Raw genomic sequence first — 14820 nt, forward strand, 5'->3', positions numbered from 1 at the left:
CAAGCCACTTGTACTGTGGTTTCTAAAATGCCACAAAAATGCAAAACAACCATTTTAGCCCAAGACTGTTGACTTCACTGTTATAAAATAAATACTGAACTAGAAATCTGCTGAAATCTGAGTTTTCAACTGACGAAAAGCATCGCAGAAGCAACAAAAAATGCTATCCAATAGCTACGCACAAAGTTTTATTTGACAAAATCATGCAAATGAAGTAGCAAGACGAAGCATCTCTAGCCGAAAAACCATCCAACGAAGCGAAATCCTGGCATGGTCGCCAGGTGGAGAAATAAGTTCTCGACCATCTGACTGCGAGTTTCAAAATATCCTCTAACGTCTTCTAACAATTGTTCTGCAACGCTCCTTTATGCAGCAGACAACTATCTCGTCTTGCTGCTGAAAGTCCATGATCAACAACATGCTAAAGTCATTCAAAAAGCAGTACTGCAATCCATGCAGAGTGCAATGGAAGGACTAGTTGTAGCAATTACTGCCATACTTTATACACGGAAATTACTTGATCAGGAGGGGTTTGGTCAACTAACCTTAAACAATGTAAAGAAAAGTGAAAGAAACCAATAAAAACTTTTAATTTACCGTATTCAGAAAATTGATGATTTAAATGCTGACAAAATTTGCACAGACTTTTAATTACTCCACAATGTCTGTACACAATAAAGTCGTTTCTGGCTACAACAAAGATACGAATATTACTGTGAATTTATGCGTACACAAGTCTGACAAAATGCCTCCGGTATCCAAGCAATTTAATCACTGTGTGCAGCGAAAAGTCAAAATACCAAAAATCCTCAATTAATATCAATGTCTCCGTCGTCGCTAATAGCACGATCACAGCCGGCTGCACCTCTGATGTCGCGAGGCTTCTCTCCACTGCACCCTGCGTCCGACCACTTTGGACTCCCCTCCACGATTGCTCACCCGCTACTACTGGCGATAATATCTCAGACACAGAGTTTGTGTACGAACACAGCAGAATCATAGACGTCCAAGCTTCAAGGTTTCAGTTAACATTTCAGGCCAAGATTACTCATATTAATATCAGTCGTATAGCCGTTTATGTGATGAGCAGCAGAGAAAACATTTTACTGTCTTCCACACTGAAATAATATGGAATGGATAAATGTACTATATTGTCCTTCCTTCGGTCATCTTCCGTTTAGGGGATTTTAGTGGATTCCGGGGCCACCAGAAGCATGAGGGTTTTAGGCTGAGATGGCCGAACGTCGTTGCAGCCTGATGCCCTATATCTACCCATCCAGATTCCAGCTCTAACCCGATTTCTCTTATATCGGCCCACAACAATCAAGCTCCTATGTTTTTCTTTCTGTGTATCGTTACATAATGTCACGAAGTTAAAGAAGTATTAAAGTAGTCAGAGACTAATTGGAAACTGCAAACAGATTGCAATGATGGGGAATACAACTGACCAACAGTAACTCTGCAAGGAGCGTAAATCTACATTACTAAAATAGCTACTTGCAAAATATAGAAAAAAACAATAAAATAAATTCTGTGACGTTTTGACGCATCACAGAAAGATATTCTACCAAACAGTGTCACCGAAATCAAAAGCATGAGCAGCTACATTAATAGTAACACATTTTACACAACTGTACCTTATAAAGGGAGACAACTGAATAAGATTACCCATAGGCTTCACTACAACGTTCAAACTGCCCTACTGAGATACAGCAACCTGCACAAATGTTCAGTAATAGACTTTCCGTACACAAAAAACGTGAATAACAAACATAACCTAGCTCTGTAATTCTTTTAGATCGCACTGAAGATAATTCTAATAACAAGTCATAAAAATCAAAAGCACAAGTTCCTATATGCACACTAACTGAACATAATAGCACAGCACACCGGCTTACAGGAAATAAATACCTTAATATGAGATGTGAACAAGAAGAAGATTATTTACATTAGAAGCTGATTACTGTATCTCCAATTTCTGTTACATTCTCTGATAATACTTGTCGCCAGGTTCTGGTATAGAAAGCCTCTGTTCACAAGACGATGTCGTGTACCACCAAGCATTTTTCGTTGGCAGGAGCGTGGCAGCAGAGAACACTCATTCCTTTGAAGACAGGTGAAGACTTTCTAAAAGAAGAAATAGCGGCTTCGTATTTGAAAGCTGGCAGCAACAGTCATGAGAACCATGTTAGAATCATACGCCACTCCACTGACTACGTTCTGCGATGTGTTGGCAAGGAATGTAGCTGCAGTTACTGTTAGGTACAACACTGTAGCATCATGAAGCGTTAATAACTGCCTGTAAGTTTCCTTAGATCTCGACTGCTGCACGTGTGTGCTAATCAGTAAATATAAGGGTCGATCAAAAAGTTTCAGTTCGAAGACCACACCAACTCCTTGTCTATATACCGGTGATTAAATCCCCGTATGGGACTCGCGCTAGGTTCCATATACACTGCAGCAACGCACTCAAACGGGAATGTTTTTAGCGCCCATTATACTTCACATTGAAGACAGCTCGCATCTGCTTCGGAACTTGAACAAAAATTTCGACCAACCTCAACACCACCACTACTCACGATACTATAGTTAACAATCGTATATTACAAAGGGTATGATGAAACTTCGATGATTTGATAGCCCTTAAAAATGGAGGATGCTATGATTATTGGCAGAAGTGAAGCTGTGAGGAGGGGTCGTGAATTGTGCTTGGGTAGCTCAGTTGGTAGAGTACTTTCCCGCGAAAGACAAAGGTCCCGAGTTCGAGTCTCGGACCGGCACACAGTTTTAATCTTCCAGGAACTTTCATATCAGCGCACACTCCGCTGCAGAGTGAGAATCTCATTCTATGATTATTGTTGTCGTTAGTGCTGAGCTTCTTGAAGTTTATAATTTTCGCCATGTTTATCTTTTACTTTGGAATTGAGGGTTAAAATAGTCAGCATGTATTGGCAGGAATAAATTTTCAGTTTTTTTATACATATACACACGATGTTACGAAATGGTATGGTCGATTATTCAAAAAACATTTATCATTTATATAAAGGGGAAGTATGTTAAATGAACCCCCAGTAACAAGAAGTCATTTTAAACATTTTATGTAAGTAAGAGTTAAAATTTCTATGCAGATGAGCCCTGTTACGGTGTGTCTAACTTAAGTAGTGTACTATGAAATGTTGTACAAACTGAATTCTAAAAAGAAAAGAAAGCGTCTCAGGACTCATGTCCATAAAATATATGCACTTTTTCAAGTGTGAAGAACGTGTCTTCGAGCTTTGGTTGTATCTTACGGTGATATAAAACAAAAATACGATCACGTATTCAAAAAATAACAATGTATGGCATTTTATTCGTTTTATTTACTAACGAATCATCTCATTTCTGTATTGCCAGCTATAACAGTTTCCACTAATAATACTGAAAATTAGACATCTAATATTAGTACTGAGAAGATGCAAGATGCCCAAATGCAAGAAACTTACTTCTCTAACATCACTGTGGATGCCGTAGATGTTTTCCAGGAATATGGTCGGAGGACCTCTCTTAACTGCACTTCTACATCTACATTCATACTCCGCAAGCCACCCAACGGTGTGATAGTTGCAGGACAATAAAATTGTGTTTTACTTCATTGGGATGCATTCAGCTCTTCGCATTAACTGTGTATACAATTAACGTTCCGGCGTCAGTTCTTTATGTTTACTTACTTTTACTAACGGATACAATTTCTACACATTATTACTCGATATTCATATCTTGTTTATTGAGGGCCATGCATACTGTCTTAATAAATGATTAATAACGAAACTGTTGTTTCATCTGATTACATTTGTGGATTTTTAGAAAATCACTGAATGATAATTCTCTACTACTTTCGATGCAGGGATCGTTTTCCCTCTTACTGCTGCCGCTGTAACTAACAAAGTTCCGACGAATCACGTTGGCCATTCTTCTGCGTTTATCTTCGATGCCCATCGTCCATTGTCCTTAAGCGACTGTCAGTGTTCGACAAAATTGATAGTCGCAGGACAATAAAATTGTGTTTTACATTGTAATATAGCAATTTTCATGTTGACAAGCGTTCTAACCGTCAGAGAAAGAATTAAATGAAAAATGAATAATATGCTTTATTTATCTCACTCAGAACAGTTTTCTGTTGATAGCAGCAAAACATATTTTTCACATGGAAATAGTACCATCCATCATTTAACCCCGTCGTTTCGAGTATCATACGTTAGCGTTCTAGTAAAATTGATGTTAGATGAATAACACACAAGCGAAAGCTTTGGAAGGTTCTGTTCCCTGCTAGCCTCGAATTGCGATTACAGTATCACTCAATCATTATCATTCAATAATGTTTGTGTAAAGCTCCAAGTGTTTCAAGTCAGCCCTAAACTGACAAAAATATCTGGGAGCATCGAGAGCCTTCATAGGTCAGACACAACGCGCTTCGAAAGACAATGTGGTAGCGCTTTCCATCTTTCCCATAAGAAACCTCAAGCCACATAGGACATGTTTCTGTAACGATGTGTCAACTAACTGATTACTGTTGCTCGTACTTCCTCTGTGACAGTCTGTGGTGGATGAGATACTCCAGCTAGAGGAAGGCAACAAGACAGTTCGTGTTTTTATTCCGAAATTACATTATTAGCAACTCTGATTAGAATGAAGGGTTCATTGTTATGTGGAGGAACGGAGGTTCTACATCTATTATCTAAATCTAAATGCCTGCTATGGGTTTCACAGAGACGAAAGGTTCATTGACCTATTTTCACATTATTTCTCTACCGTTTTATTGTTGAATAAAGCACGGAAAAAATGAGCACATAAATGTTTTCTTGCGAACTCTTATTTCCCTTATTTTATTACAATGATCATGTTCCCCAGCGAATATGGGCGCCAACAAGTTATTTATAGTTTCGGAGAGGAAGTTGAAAATTTAAATTTAATGGAAATTTCTTCGCAACGGAAAACATCTTCATTTTAATGATTGCCACCTTAGCTCGCGTATCATACCCGTGACACCCTCTCCCCTATTTCGAAATAATTCAAAACCAGCAGCTCTTCTCTGAACCTTTTCGATGTCCTCCGCCAATTCTATCTTGTAAGGACCCAGTGCGGCTTAGCAGTAGTCTTGCAGAGGACGGACAAGAATAGAACAGACAGCCCCCATAGTGAATTTGTTGCACCTTCTAAGTCTTCTGCCAAAAAAACTCAGCCTTGATTCGCCATTTCTGTAACACTATCTACATTATCATTACACTTTATGTTCTCCATCAGTATTATCCTATGGATTTAATTGAATCGATAGACTTTATAATTGTGTGATTTAGGCGCGTAACCGAAATGTATTACAATCCTTTTAGTACTTATGTGGAAGACCTCACACTTTTCCTTACTCAGAGTCAACTGCCTCTTCTCGTATCGTTGAGATAATTTGTCTAAATTATATTGCAGTTCGTCTTGATATTATGATGAGTTAACTAACCCGTAAATGACAGCGATATCTGCAAACAATCTTAAAAGGCCGCTCAGATTGTCTCCTAAATAATTTGTATGAAGTAGAGACAGTAGAAGGCCGCAGGGTAACACTTATTACTTCGTGAGAATAAAGAGTTTCTTGTGTTTCACAAGAACGATATTTTTTGAATCCCTCCTCACTATTTGGCAGTAGATCGTTTTCTTCGTGGCAGTTCATAATATTCGAACTCAGTACATGTTCCAAAATCCTACTGCCAATCGACGCCATTGATACGGTCCATAGTTCTGCAAATACCATTAAATTTCGAGCTTCCTTTCTTGAGTATTGACGTGGCCTCTGCAACTCACTATTTGGCAGTAGATCGTTTTCTTCGTGGCAGTTCACAATATTCAAACTCAGTACATGTTCCCAAATCCTACTGCCAATCTACGCCATTGATATGGTCCATAGTTCTGCAGATTACTCCTGTTTCCTTTCTTGAGTATTGACGTGGCCTGTGCAACTTCCCACTTCAGTAATATATGGTTAGTATGTATGTAGCTACTATATCAGTGTATCTATAAATAATCTAATGTGCATGGAACTTGTATAGGAAGACTTGCCTATATTACACTATTAAGCTGCTTTGTTTACCGAGGGTGTTTACTTCTGAGTTACTCAGATTGGCAGCAGTTCTGAATTCGAATTCTGGAATATTTACTTCTTCTTCTTTGGCGAAGGAATTTCATATCTGGTAACCCCTACAGAGCGGCACTGTCATCAGCAACATTACCATCGCTGTCATCCAGTGAAGGTATTGATTGTGTCTTGCAGCAGGTGTAGTTTACATACGATGAGAATCTCTTTGGGCTTTCTGCCAGATTTCGAGACAGTTTTGTCGTGAATACCATTAAATTTCGAGCTTCTGTAAAACTTCATCAATCTTGCGGCTTTTGTATTCTTTTAATTTTGGTTTGCTTTTCTCATTGCCTCTGTTTCGGTGTTCTAGCCTGTTTTGTGTTCTACGGGGTGTAAGTTGCGTCTCTTACTATTTTACTTGCTAAAAATCTGTCAACTGCTGTTGATATTGTTTCTCAGATTAAAAACACGTCAGCTCAATGCTATCATGGTTAGTTCCTGAGGGAATGGAAACTGTCTTTTAGGAATTCATAAAACGAATATTTGTCTGCTTTTTAAACAGGTATATTTGGCGTTAATTATCAGTGGGCGTCGACCTTACGGTATTCAGTCTTGCTACAGTGGCTTTTTCATCACTAACCCCTGTGTCCGCCATGACACTCACTACTTGTTCGGATTATATTTGTTGCAATAGGTCCTTCGTAACGAATAAACACTTCTAGTAAACTTCTAAATTAAACCGGCCGGTGTGACCGAGCGGTTCTAGGCGCTTCTGTCTGGAACCGCGCGGCCGCTACGGTCGCAGGTTCGAATCCTGCTTCGGGCATGGATGTGTGTGACGTTCTTAGGTTAGTTAGGTTTATATAGTTCTAAGTTATAGGGTACTGATAACCTCAGCAGTTAAGTCCCATAGTGCTCAGAGCCATTTGAACAATTTTTTTCTGTTATTTATCGTCAGCTCGCACTTTCACATCATACATTTATTTCATCTAAATCATTTTGTGATGTACTGATGACTTTGCTAGACAGCAAATGATAACGTAATTTGCATAAATCTGTAATAACAGTTCAGATTGTCTCCTAAATCGTTTAGCTGAATTAGCAACAGCACAGGGTCGCTAATACTTCATTGGGAACGTCAGATATCACATCTGTTTTACTCGATCACTCTCCAAATGGTACTACGAACTGTGAGCTTTCTGACCAGAAATCACGAATCCAGTCTCACAGGTGAGACGCTACTAGATAGGCACCCTATTTTATTAGAAGTCACTTGTGAGGAACGATGTCAAAAGCTCTTTACTTCATACGAATAAAGAGATACTTTCAGAATCTGTGCTATCTGTGTATTAATAAAAATCTTTTCTTCTAGGTAATTCATAGTGTTCGAACACAGTATATGATGCAAAGTCCTGCTGCCAGCTGGCGCCAGTTATATGGGACGGTAATTCGGTCAATTACTCTTGTTTCGTTTCATGAGTATCTCTTTGACTTGTGCATCTTTCCAGTCTTCAGAGAAATCTATTTCACCGAGAGAGCGGTTGTATATGATTACTAAGTATGAAGCTATTGTATGAGCATATCCGCAAGGAATTAAGGAATCTAATTGATATGAAACTAACAACAGAAGAGTTGCCTTTATTAAGGGATTTCTCTGCTACCCTGGACCGAGACTACCTACTCGATTCGTGCTGGGTCGTGTTCTTGATTCCAATTCAGGAATACCTACTTCTTCTTCATTCATGAAGTAATTTAGGAAAAGCTTTTCTTAGTAACTCTGCTTTAATGGCACTGTCATCTGTAACATGATCTTTGATATCGCGCAGTGAAGGTGTTGGTCGTGTCTTGCCGCTGAGATACTTTACTCACGACTAGAATCCCTAAATTTTCTACCAGATTTCGAGACCGAGTTTCATTGTGAAAACTATAGAAATTTTGCACCTGCTCTTAACTGGAATTAGAAATATTTACTTCTAGTTACCATTTCGAGCGTAAGTGAAACGTCGGCATCCTTGGAAATTTTGCGTTCTTTTAAATTTGCTGCACATTTTTCGTTGCCTGTGCAACAGTGTTCTGACCTGTTTTCTGTGCCAGGGGGGATAAATACTGTCTCTTATTGATTTACTTCCTATTGGCGTCGATACTGCTTGTCTGATTATAAGCCACATCTGGTTAACGCTTACATAGTTAGTTCGGAAGAAGTGGAAAATGGTTCAAATGGCTCTGAGCACTATGGGACATAACATCTGAGGTCATCAGTCCCCTAGAACTTAGAACTACTTAAACCTAACTAACCTAAGGATATCACACACATCCATTCCCGAGGCAGGATTCGAACCTGCGACCGTAGCGGTCGCGCAGTTCCTGGCTGTAGCGCCTAGAACTGCTCGGCCACAACGGCCGGCAGCAGTTAGCAAGTGGATAGGGAAGTGCATGGAAATGATATTCTTAATGGAGGCTCTGTGTTGGTAGGACAGGCATAGTAAAGTGAGATGAAATGTCGTGTTTATAAGAAAATACGCAAGGAAATGTATGATGATGGATGTATGGTTGATAATGTTTGGGCAGTGGAATTATTGACAACTACTTAATTTTTGGAAGTGGATGTCACATGAACAAGGTGAAATTTGCTCTTCAAAGAAATCTTTCTATTTCTAACCATATGCCTCCTAGTAGTTAGAGTCTATAGTAGTTAGAATCTTTTTTTATTTAGCTGGCCGTTGTTGCTATTTGCTGTAATTGCTTTAGTTCGCGTTATGAAGATTTTCTGTGAGGTAAGCGACATAAAAAAACTGAATGGGGTTTCCACTATCGGGACTCGTGATTGAATGAGTTTAGGTAATTAATAGAATTGTTGGTTTTTTCGTGTTTCTTTAATTTCATATTTTTTTAGGATTTGTATTATTGCTAGGATTTCTTGCAATTCAGAACCATTCTTATGTGTTCATTATTGGAAGTCGTGTTGTAAATGTATAACTGTCTGATTGCGTTGGGGTTATATATTGTGGATAAAAAAAATGGTTCAAATGGCTCTGAGCACTATGGGACTCAACTGCTGTGGTCATTAGTCCCCTAGAACTTAGAACTACTTAAACCTAACTAACCTAAGGACATCACACACATCCATGCCCGAGGCAGGATTCGAACCTGCGACCGTAGCAGTCGCACGGTTCCGGACTGCGCGCCTAGAACCGCGAGACCACCGCGGCCGGCTATTGTGGATAACAGATTAATAGGTTTGCCAGGGAAAATTCTGTAGGTCAGGGTTTGAGAAAAATAATTAAAGAGTTAGTTTCAAAGTATATTCTGCCAACTACTGTGAAATGCATGGCACAAGGCACTTCCTATTGTGCCAGTTGTTCGGGTATTTTCCCATTTCATTCCTGAATGGCGCAGGGGAAAAATTATTGTTTCAATGTCTCTATACAAACCATAATTAATTTCGTCTTATCCTCACCACCCTGATGTAAGTGATACGTAGGGAGTTTTAGTGTTTCCCTAGAGTCATTATTTAAAGCTGGTTCCCGAAGCTTTGTAAACAGACATTCTTGGGACCGATTATGTCTATCGTCAGGCATCTGCCAGTTCAGTTTCCTCAGCATCTCTGTCACACTAGCAACACTTACATCGATTAGTGGCAGGTTTGTATTATTTAACTGTGCATCTGTAATTACGAAGTATGTATTCTTTGTTGATGAAGGTCATTGATTTTTGACGGGATATATATATATAGACAACGAAAAACAATTAGCTAAAATAATGAAATTTAACAGTGAATGTATGTTTGTAAAGAAAAATATTTTATATTGGGCACTGGTTCATGCCTCCCCCCCCCCCCCCCCCCCAACATTAACCATGGACCTTGCCGTTGGTGGGGAGGCTTGCGTGCCTCAGCGATACAGATAGCCGTATCGTAGGTGCAACCACAACGAAGGGGTATCTGTTGAGAGGCCAGACAAACGTGTGGTTCCTGAAGAAGGGCAGCAGCCTTTTCAGTAGTTGCAAGGACAACAGTTTGGATGAATGACTGACCTGGCCTTGTAACACTAACCAAAACGGCCTTGCTGTGCTCGTACTGCGAACGGCTGAAAGGAAGGTGAAACTACGGCCGTAATTATTCCCGAGGGCACGCAGCTTTACTGTATGATTAAATGATGATGGCGTCCTCTTGGATAAAATATTCCGGAGGTAAAATAGTCCCCCATTCGGATCTCTGGGTGGGGACTACTCAAGAAGATGTCGTTATCAGGAGAAAGTAAACTGGCGTCCTACGGATCGGAGCGTGGATTGTCAGATCACTTAATCGGGCAGGCAGGTTAGAAAATTTAAAAAGGGAAATGGATAGGTTAAAGTTAGATATAGCGGGAATTAGTGAAGTTCGGTGGCAGGAGGAACAAGACTTCTGGTCAGGTGACTACAGGGTTATAAACACACAATCATATAGGGGTAATGCAGGAGTAGGTTTAATAATGAATAGGAAAATAGGTGTGCCGGTAAGGTACTACAAACAGCACAGTGAACGGATTATTGCGGCCAAGATGGATACGAAGCCCACACCTACTACAGTAGTACAAGTTTATATGCCAACTAGCTCTGCAGATGACGAAGAAATTGAAGAAATGTATGATGAAATAAAATAAATTATTCAGATAGTGAAGGGTGATGAAAATTTAATAGTCATGGGTGACTGGAATTCGGTAGTAGGAAAAGGGAGAGAAGGAAATGTGGTAGGTGAATATGAATTGGGTGAGAGAAATGAAAGAGGAAGCCACCTGGTAGAATTTTGCACAGAGCACAACTTAATCATAGCTAACACTTGGTTTAAGAACCATGAAAGAAGGTTGTATACATGGAAGAACCCTGGAGATACTAAAAGGTATCAGATAGGTTATATAATGGTAAGACACAGATTTAGGAACCAGGTTTTAAATTGTAAGACATTTCCAGGGGCAGATGTGGACTCTGACCACAATCTATTGGTTATGACCTGTAGATTAATACTGAAGAAACTGCAAAAAGGTGGGAATTTAAGGAAATGGGACCTGGATAAACTGAAAGAACAAGAGGTTGTACAAAGTTTCAGGGAGAGCATAAAGGAACAATTGACAGTAATTGGGGAAAGAAATACGGTAGAAGAAGAATGGGTAGCTTTGAGGGATGAAGTAGTGAAGGCAGCAGAGGATCAAGTAGGTAAAAAGACGAGGGCTAGTAGAAATCCTTGGGTAACAGAAGAAATATTGAATTTAATTGATCAAAGGAGAAAATATAAAAATGCAGTGAATGAAGCAGGCAAAAAGGAATACAGACGTCTCAAAAATGAGATCGACAGGAAGTGCAAAATGGCTAAGCAGGGATGGCTAGAGAACAAATGTAAGGATGTAGAGGCTTATCTCACTAGGGGTAAGATAGATACTGCCTACAGGAAAATTAAAGAGACCTTTGAAGATAAGAGGACCACATGTATGAACATCAAGAGCTCAGATGGAAACCCAGTTCTCAGCAAAGAAGGGAAAGCAGAAAGGTGGAAGGAGTATATAGAGGGTCTATACAAGGGCGATGTACCTGAGGACAATGTTATGGAAGTGGAAGAGGATGTAGATGCAGATGAAATGGGAGATACGATACTGCGTGAAGAGTTTGAAAAAGCACTGAATGACCTGAGTCCAAACAAGGCCCCCGGAGTAGACAACGTTCCATTAGAACTACTGACGGCCTTGGGAGAGCCAGTCTTGACAAAACTCTACCATCTGGTGAGCAAGATGTATGAAACAGGCGAAATACCCTCAGACGTCAAGAAGAATATAATAATTCCAATCCCAAAGAAAGCAGGTGTTCAAAGATGTGAAAATTACCGAACAATCAGTTTAATAAGCCACAGCTGCAAAATACTAACACGAATTCTTTACAGACGAATGGAAAGACTAGTAGAAGCCGACCTCGGGGAAGATCAGTTTGGATTCCGTAGAAATACTGGTACGCGTGTGGCAATACTGACCTTACGACATATCTTAGAAGAGAGATCAAGGAAAGGCAAACCTACGTTTATAGCATTTGTAGACTTAGAGAAAGCTTTTGACAATGTTGACTAGAATACTCTCTTTCAAATTCTAAAGGTGGAAGGGGTAAAATTCAGGGAGCGAATGGCTATTTACAATTTGTGCAGAAACCAGATGGCAGTTATAAGAGTCGAGGGACAGTGGTTGGGAAGGGATTGAGACGGGGTTGTAGCCTATCCCCGATGTTATTCAATCTGTATATTGAGCAAGCAGTAAAAGAAACAAAAGAAAAATTCGGAGTAGGTATTAAAGTCCATGGAGAAAAAATAAAAACTTTGAAGTTCGCCGATGACATTGTAATTCTGCCAGAGACTGCAAAGGACTAGGAAGAGCAGTTGAATGGAATGGATAGCGTCTTGAAAGGAGGATATAAGATGAACATCAACAAAAGCAAAACGAGGATAATGGAATGTAGTCGAATTAAATCTGGTAATGCTGAGGGAATTAGATTAGGAAATGAGACACTTAAAGTAGTAAAGGAATTTTGCAATTTGGGGAGCAAAATAACTGATGTTGGTCGAAGTAGAGAGGATATAAAATGTAGACTGGAAATGGCAAGGAAAGCGTTTCCGAAGAAGAGGAATTTGTTAACATCGAGTACAGATTTAAGTGTCAGGAAGTCATTTCTGAAAGTATTCGTATGGAGTGTAGTCATGTATGGAAGTGAAACATGGACGATAAATAGTTTGGACAAGAAGAGAATAGAAGCTTTCGAAATGTGGTGCTACAGAAGAATGCTGAAGATTAGATGGGTAGATCACATAACTAATGAGGAGGTACTGAATAGGATTTGGGACAAGAGAAGTTTGTGGCACAACTTGACGAGAAGAAGGGATCGGTTGGTAGGACATGTTCTGAGGCATCAAGGGGTCACCAATTTAGCATTGGAGTGCAGCGTGGAGGGTAAAACTCGTAGAGGGAGACCAAGAGATGAATACACTAAGCAGATTCAAAAGGATGTAGGTTGCAGTAGGTACTGGGAGATGAAGAGGCTTGCACAGGGTAGAGTGGCATGGAGGGCTGCATCAAACCAGCCTCAGGACTGAAGACCGCAACAACAACAACTGGTTCATGCTGAAGACACTTGTATTGTAAAATGTAAAACAATTAGGAAAGTCGCTCCGCAATGTAGGTGGCTTGGCGCGATGTAAAATGTGGTTTTGGCGGTCGGACTGGGCGGCTCCTTGGTGTGAACGGTACGCAGTCAGAGGCTAGCCGTTGCACGGTACACATCGACGGTGCCAAGGGAGGCAATTGGAAGCCGCATTGCAAGGAATTTTGCCGCCGATGTTGATTTCGCTGTTGCATGTTACTCTCGGCAATAAGCAGTGGCTCCAACACAATAAAAATCCGTCTGCAAAAAGAAATTGTATGGGGCATTCAAACATTAAGAGCCGTGAGTACAGTTAGCCACCACGGCGCTTGCCACCACTACCTCGCCACTACTCCACCAACTTCACGCGTACAGATATGTATAAGAGCATGGACCAGTTAATTTGTGTGAGTGATTTAATAATATTCCAAGTGATATAATATTGTGTTTAAAACTATATCTTTTATCCTAATCATGAACCTATGCCGGATCGCCTCCTAAGTGTCCAGAAACAGAGTATCCTTTTTCAAATGAACTACTGACTTATTTATGTTTGCCAAATGTGCAAGGATTAGCAAGAGTTGAAGTTAGAATGTTGCTAAAGTGATCTCAGTTTTTTGCAAAGTATCGTTTTGCAAAAATTCAGTGCAAGACTGTGTAAATATTACTGTCTAAAATACCTGCTTCACAGGTGATGGAGAAGGCACCTAAGTTAAACTTATTTGAAACATAATTTATCCTTTGTTACTCTCATGAACGATTTTTTAAGTTAATTGAGCTCAGTGTTGAATAATTTGCCTTGAAAAGTAACAACATAAATTATTTCAAGTGAAGCTAAAAACTAAATTTAGTTGAATTGAATATTGACACTGTAATAATCATAGAGTTTGACTAGTGATACAATATAAGTTTATGGGTCCCCACCATATTATTCTCATATTAGAAAGGTAATTGGAATATTATTGCTACTAAGGAAATGTTATATATTTCTATAAATGGAGAATAGAGAGTGTAATTGTGGTACTATGTAATTTTATTTGTGGTTGTTACATGTCCAACTTTAGTTCGGTGCTTCCTACAGTAACATCTCAGTACTGAGTCAATTAATGATCGTGATTGTAGTTGCTATTATTATGAGTTGGGTACAATTTTGTTTTCTATGATTACTGGTTTGTGTATTGTTGGTAACTACTGGTACCAACAGATTAGATGTGTCCAGTAGTATCCTGTGTGCTATTGAAAAATAATATTAATGAACGTCACTTCAACAACTAATATTCAATTTTCTTAAACATATATTTTCAAACTAATGTGCCTAACTCGCATTCGTATTTGAATTTTACTACTTTCATTATCCCCAAAGTTAAAGCCTGTTTAGTTTTTCTATTAATTGCACTACATTCAAAATTACATTTCTGTACTTTCATTCATTAGGCAAATCGCGGTCAAACTTTCCCAAATCCTCTCAGAGCGTAACATTAGCTTGTGTCACGGAAGGTTAGTGTTATACACTCTCTCACAGATCAAACAAACCTGTGACCATTCCTGTGGTCCTTCTCTATACACGTTCA

This window comes from Schistocerca gregaria, chromosome 5 (assembly GCF_023897955.1).
Source record: "Schistocerca gregaria isolate iqSchGreg1 chromosome 5, iqSchGreg1.2, whole genome shotgun sequence".
Lineage (NCBI taxonomy): Eukaryota > Metazoa > Arthropoda > Insecta > Orthoptera > Acrididae > Schistocerca > Schistocerca gregaria.